This window comes from Humulus lupulus, chromosome 6 (genome assembly GCF_963169125.1).
Source record: "Humulus lupulus chromosome 6, drHumLupu1.1, whole genome shotgun sequence".
NCBI lineage: Eukaryota > Viridiplantae > Streptophyta > Magnoliopsida > Rosales > Cannabaceae > Humulus > Humulus lupulus.
The window spans coordinates 15,832,250-15,838,249 of NC_084798.1; positions in this window are offsets into that span (position 1 = coordinate 15,832,250).

Here is a 6,000-nt window from a genome sequence, read left to right on the forward strand (position 1 = left end):
AGGAAAAAAAATAAAAGTCAATAAAGAAAAATGACATACATGCAAATTAGTGTAATAGGATATGAAATAAATAAATACAAAATTCTCTCGACAAGAGAATATTTGATCTAATTTTTAATTAGAATACTTTCATAAATTATTGAATGTCTAAGAGTTTAGAATTTGACATATTATTGGGGTATTAAAATTATTAGCACATTAATATAATCTATAATGTAATATATATTATATATATATACAGATAAAAACCAAACAAACCCATTTAAAAAAAATTAAAAAGAAAACCTGCTGCTATATATATGACGTGAACCATGTACGTGAACCCAGAAATTTCCCCCACAGCCGAGAACGCACGCCACTGCCGAGCACTCGCGCCCCACCACGAGCTGAGGTGCTGAAGCCGAGAACCCACAACTCCGGAGAAGATTTCCCTTGGTCCCGAGAGCCCACGCTTGCTGGAGGCGAGAACCCACACTCCTCCATCGCCGTTCACCACCCAGCAGCCACCATTGACCCACGCTCCTCCGTCAACCCAAGCCCTATCGAACCTAAATCTCCAAATGTGACCGAGTTTTCTCTCTTGTATTTGTGCTGAAAAATTTTGACCCCGTATATAATTTTTGAGAAAATGAAATATTTATGTCTCTTTTACTTAAAAATTTTAAGGACTTGCTTTGGGAGTCCTTAATACTCTTTAAGGACTCGCAAAGTGAGTCCTTAAAAGTCACCATTCCTAATTTTTTAGCCCAGATTCTTTTAGGACACGCATATTTTTTTAGGACACTTATTGCAAGTCCTAAATTCTATTTTTTCAGGACTCCCATTGAGTGTCCTAAAAATTCCATAAAACATTTTTAAGGATTTGTATTTAAGTGCGTGTCCTAAAAAAGTGTCCCGTAAAGGGTATTTTGTTGGTAGTGGCATGAGCATGTGTGTGTGTCCATTTGGCCGTGTGAGAAAAAGAAGCAAATGAATGTGGTCATGAGATACAACAAAATTCTACAAGTTTCACAACGATGTTGGTCATCATACCAACGAGTGCAGACAAATTCGTGATGAGATAGAGAATCTAATCAAATTGGGGCATCTTCACCAATATGCTTGGGCTAGAGCACGCCCTACTCAAGCTCATGTTGGAGCTTAGCCCCCACATCAACAGGCGGCACCTTTAGAAGTTCAAGACCAAGTGTCAGTTGCTCCACAGCCAATGGCCCAAGGACATCCTCCGAACAACAAACGAGTAGGGACCATTTCTGAAGGATCCCACCTAAGGGCACAACGAGGGGCTCACTAAAACAAGTGTGTGATGGCCTTCAATCATGATGGAAAAGTTCTTGCACTGGCCTAGCTCACGGCATAGATGCTTCGGATGACGAACCATATAATAAATTTCTCCAAAGACGATGCTCGGAGAGTGCACTTCCCCCACCACGATCTGTTGGTAGTTGAGAGTCAAATTTCAAGATATTGGTGGTGGATGGCTCCTCCGCTTATAACGCTATCTTAGGCCATCCGACCTTATAAGAGTTTGGAGAAGCCACCTCTATTCACCACTTGGGCATGAAATTCCCCACGGACTCAGGGATTGGCACTGTTCGCGAGGACAAGAAAGAGGCCAGCCAGTGCTACAATGTGTCACTCAAGCACCCAGTGATGGTGATTGGGGCCGTAGCTCCCGAGCAGCCTCCCCCAAAGGAAATGGGAGGTCAAGGTTATTCTTGGAGAGTGGGAGTCTAATGAATTGTACCCCAGGGTTGGGGATGATAGGGCTATCTAGCTAATGGAGGAGATTGAAGAAGTCATCCTCGACGAAGCCATCCCAGAAAATAAGCCAAAGGTTGGGAAGGACATAAAGGCAGAGGTCCGAAAGGCTATAGAAAGCTATCTCCGCGAGAACCAGGATATCTTTGCCTAGTCTCATGCAGAGATGATGGGAATAGATCCCAACATCATCTGCTAGTTCTTGAACATAGCCCCAACGTTTCCCTGGTGCAACACAAAAGGAGAAAAATGGACCCAACAAGGGAGGAGTCCTTGAAGGCGAAAGTTGATAAGCTCATCAGGAATGGGTTCATTCAGGAGGCCCAATATCACAAGTAGCTGGCAAACCTGGTGCTGGTCCCAAAGCCTAACAGGACCTGAAGGACTTCTATTGATTTCTTTGACCTCAGTAAGGCATGCACAAAGGATTGCTTCCCCCTACCAAAGATTAACCAAATGGTATATGCCACCTCTGTAACGACCCAAATTCCCTAATAAGGTTTAGGACCTTGATTAGGAGGCCGGGAGGGCCATAATTGATTTATTGTGCTATTATATGATTATATGCATGATTATGTGGGTCATATTATTATATGATGATAAAGGCATGCATGGGGTTATATACTCTGTTGTGAGGGTATTTTGGTAATTTGGCTCACTGAGAGCGTAATTGCATACTTATGTGTATACTGGTAGGTTAATGTTGAGACCACATTATTATGTGGGTATGTCTGTAGCTTGTGGCTTGAGGCGATCCTGACAAGCGGTTTAGCGGGAAAGTCACAGCGGGGATTTATACCCGGCTCGGTGTGAGCCTGGGGATGTATCTGGGAATTTGGAGAATATATTGGAGATGATTTGGTATTGAGAAATATAATTGGTGACTAACTAGGTGACAGGAATTAAGTGGTAAATATTTAAGACACTTGAGGAATTAGTGGGAATCGAGAGCAATGACTAAAATGCCTTTAGAATGTTTAAAGGTTTAGTTATTATTGGGAGGGCAAGGTGGTCATTTGGCATCCTTAAGGTTAGGCTATGTTCTGCTTTTTGATGTTAGTGGAGGTTGTAGATAAACTTAGAAACTTCAGGAAAAGAAAAGAAGAAGGAAAGAAAGAAAAACAGAACACTTAGAGTTATCTCACTCTCTCTCATTCGGCTGGGTCATCTCTTCACCATTCCTTGTGGGTTCTGGAGCTGGAATTCTAGAGCAAGCTCAGGATGGAGCTTAGGGCTAGGGACTTTGGTGAAGCTTGAAGAACTAGCAGAATTAAGCCAGTCAATTGAGGTAAGTTTTAAGGTTTTCTGATGTGAATTTCTGGGTTTTAATGAGATAGTTTTTAAGTTTGAGTTTTGGATGGAATAAAGGGATATGAACCTGAGGAGTTGAAGGGCTTGAAGCTGGTTGGATGCTAGAATGATTCTACAGCTGAGGTAAGGATTAATTTGAAGTTTGATGGTTGAATTTGAGAGTTTTCATGGCTGGTTTTGAGTTTGTGGGTTTGAAATTTCAGAAGTTGGAATTGGGATTTTGGTGAGTCTTAGGCTGAATTTTTGGTTGGGTTGTGTTGTCTAAATCATTCTAATTGTAACGCCCTGGCTACCCCAGAACAGTTACGGTGAACGGTGGACCGGAAATTTAACTCATTGCCTGAGTCCTTTGGTCAAAAACGTGCTCTAAGTGTGATTAACAGGTTAAGGTACAAAACCAATAAAAAGGAAATGGAGATTTTATTACAAACTGCTCTGCAGAGCTAAACAAAACATTTACAAGTGGTTCTCAGTACAAAATGGTCATTATAGTTTCAAATTTACAATCCCGCCGACCTAAGCGGCAAAAATAGGGTAAACCCCCTAGTTCCTCTGAGAACACCATGACCGTGGCGGTCAAGCGGCCGCATATGTACACACCACCACATCAGCTCTCCTACTCAAGGCTAGGTGAGCTTTTCTTTCCCTTTACCTGAACCACATAGCACCCATGAGCCAAGGCCCAGCAAGAAAACATAACACTTTTCAATAACATTATCAAATGATTATCATTATAATCATACTAAACATAAAGCTTTCAACAAGAAAATGAACATCACGTGATTTTAGCAGAAGAGTGGCTGTTAAGTAAGCCACTAGCCTCCTAGCTCTCTTTTCTAGTGGGAGAGTGGCTGATGGGTAAGCCACTAGCCTTCAAGCTCTGTTTTGTAGCGGGAGAGTGGCTGATAGGTAAGCCACTAGCCTCCAGGCTCTGTTTGTTCATCGACCCTCAGGGTCGGTCAGGCATTAATGCTCCTTGAGTCATTCAATGCTAATGGTCGATTAGATCTAATCTCTGTTGGCTTGCGTGATTCACGCTAAGGCCGTTCTGACAAGTAAGTCAGCGCTTCCTGACCTGTGTCCAGTAACACTACCGAGCCTGACAAATAAGTCGCAGCCTCACAGCTGATACTAACACTTTTGTCGATTCTGTATTCAATCCATGTCCATATTTATACAATCAACATGCCTCACAAATATCCATGCATGTCACACTTTGGGTGCAGTTTTCTTACCTCCGGTTCGAGCAAGAACAAATAAAAGAGTGACCCTGAGAAGGATCGACTTTTTGGTCCTTTAGCGGTTACCTGGTCATAACCAAATTATGGGATTCCATCAATAAAATGAATAATAAAAGGTTCCCAAACCAAAACCTAACCTCCGGGACCTCAAACACTACTCAACCGGGTAGTAGGTTCAATCCCGAGGCCTTAGACTTGAATCCCCATGCTTAAAAGCTCACTTTGCCCAAAAATGCCTTAAGGGCCGCGGCCCGCCCCTCAGACAGAGGCACCTAAACCCAGCAGCCCCCAAGGGCTGCGGCTCACCCCTGCCATGCCGCGGCGCAACACCCAGTTCAGCCAAAACCCCTGTTTTTCTTCCTCTACGATTTCACTTAGAACCAACCCTTCAAACCCAACTTAAACACCACCCAAACCTCTCTCAAACACCCATTTAAACCCCTAAACAACACTCAAAACTCTCCCTCATCATAACCCAAGACAACCCCCTAAAACCTCCATCAATTCCAACAATCCTCCATAAAAACACAAGCTGAAACTTATCATTAAAACAGGGCAAAACCAGAAAAGTTATGATCAAAGCTTACCTCAAACTTAGTATTGAACCCTCTCCAATGGCTGAACCAAGTCTATAGCTTAAGCCCCTTGATTTCCTAGCTTAGTTCCACCCCTTGAGCTCAAAATCTCCAAAGGAGAAGCCAAGAAAATGAAGAGAAGGGAAGGTACGGGAAGGATGAAGCAAACTCTGTTTTGGGTTCTGTTTTACAGCCATCCATACATCATATATATCCATATACCAAAAGACCATTATACCCCTAGGCATAATAAAGCTTCTAAAACCACTCAAGGGCAATTTTGACATTTTCCACCTACACCGTTAATGATAATTAACGCTTCCCAATTCCCGCTAATCTCAGTATTCTCAAACACCAATATTTCACCTCCCGTTACCCTTTAATACCTGGTAACACTCTAAACATTAAAAGCACCCCGAGACTCACCCCGAGCCCCGAGCCCCGAGCTTAAGCCCGTTATGACCAAACTGATATTTAACATTCCTTGATCGTCTCATGCCAAATGGCTCGAACAAACCCACATCATAATGTGGTCTCAAATTATGTCACCAACATGTGAACAAATAATCAATTTACCCTCAACGGGTCAAATTGGCATCACACCCCTGTATAAAGAAATATGGACACATATGCATGCATTTCACATCATATCATAATATAATCAACATATACATGCATTTAATCAATTAATAACATAATTAAGCAAGTACGGCCCTCCCGGCCTACTGTTCACGTCGTTAAATACATCGGAGAATTCGGGGCATTACAACTATCCCCTCCTTACTGAAATTTCGTCCCCAAAATTTACCTGAACAGCTCGGGATACTGACTCTGCATATCTGACTCCAGCTCCCAGGTCGCCTCCTCGACCTTGCTGTTTCTCCACAATACCTTAACCAAAGGTATTGTCTTATTCCTGAGGACCTTGTCCTTTCTGTCAAGTATCTGAACTGGCTGCTCCTCAAAGGAGAGATCTGGCTCAAGCTCCAGATCTTCATAACTCAGAATATGGCCCACATCAGACACATATCTCCGAAGAGCTGATACATGAAACACATTATGCATGGCAGACAATGCCGGAGGCAAAGCCAATCTGTAAGCCACCTGACCAA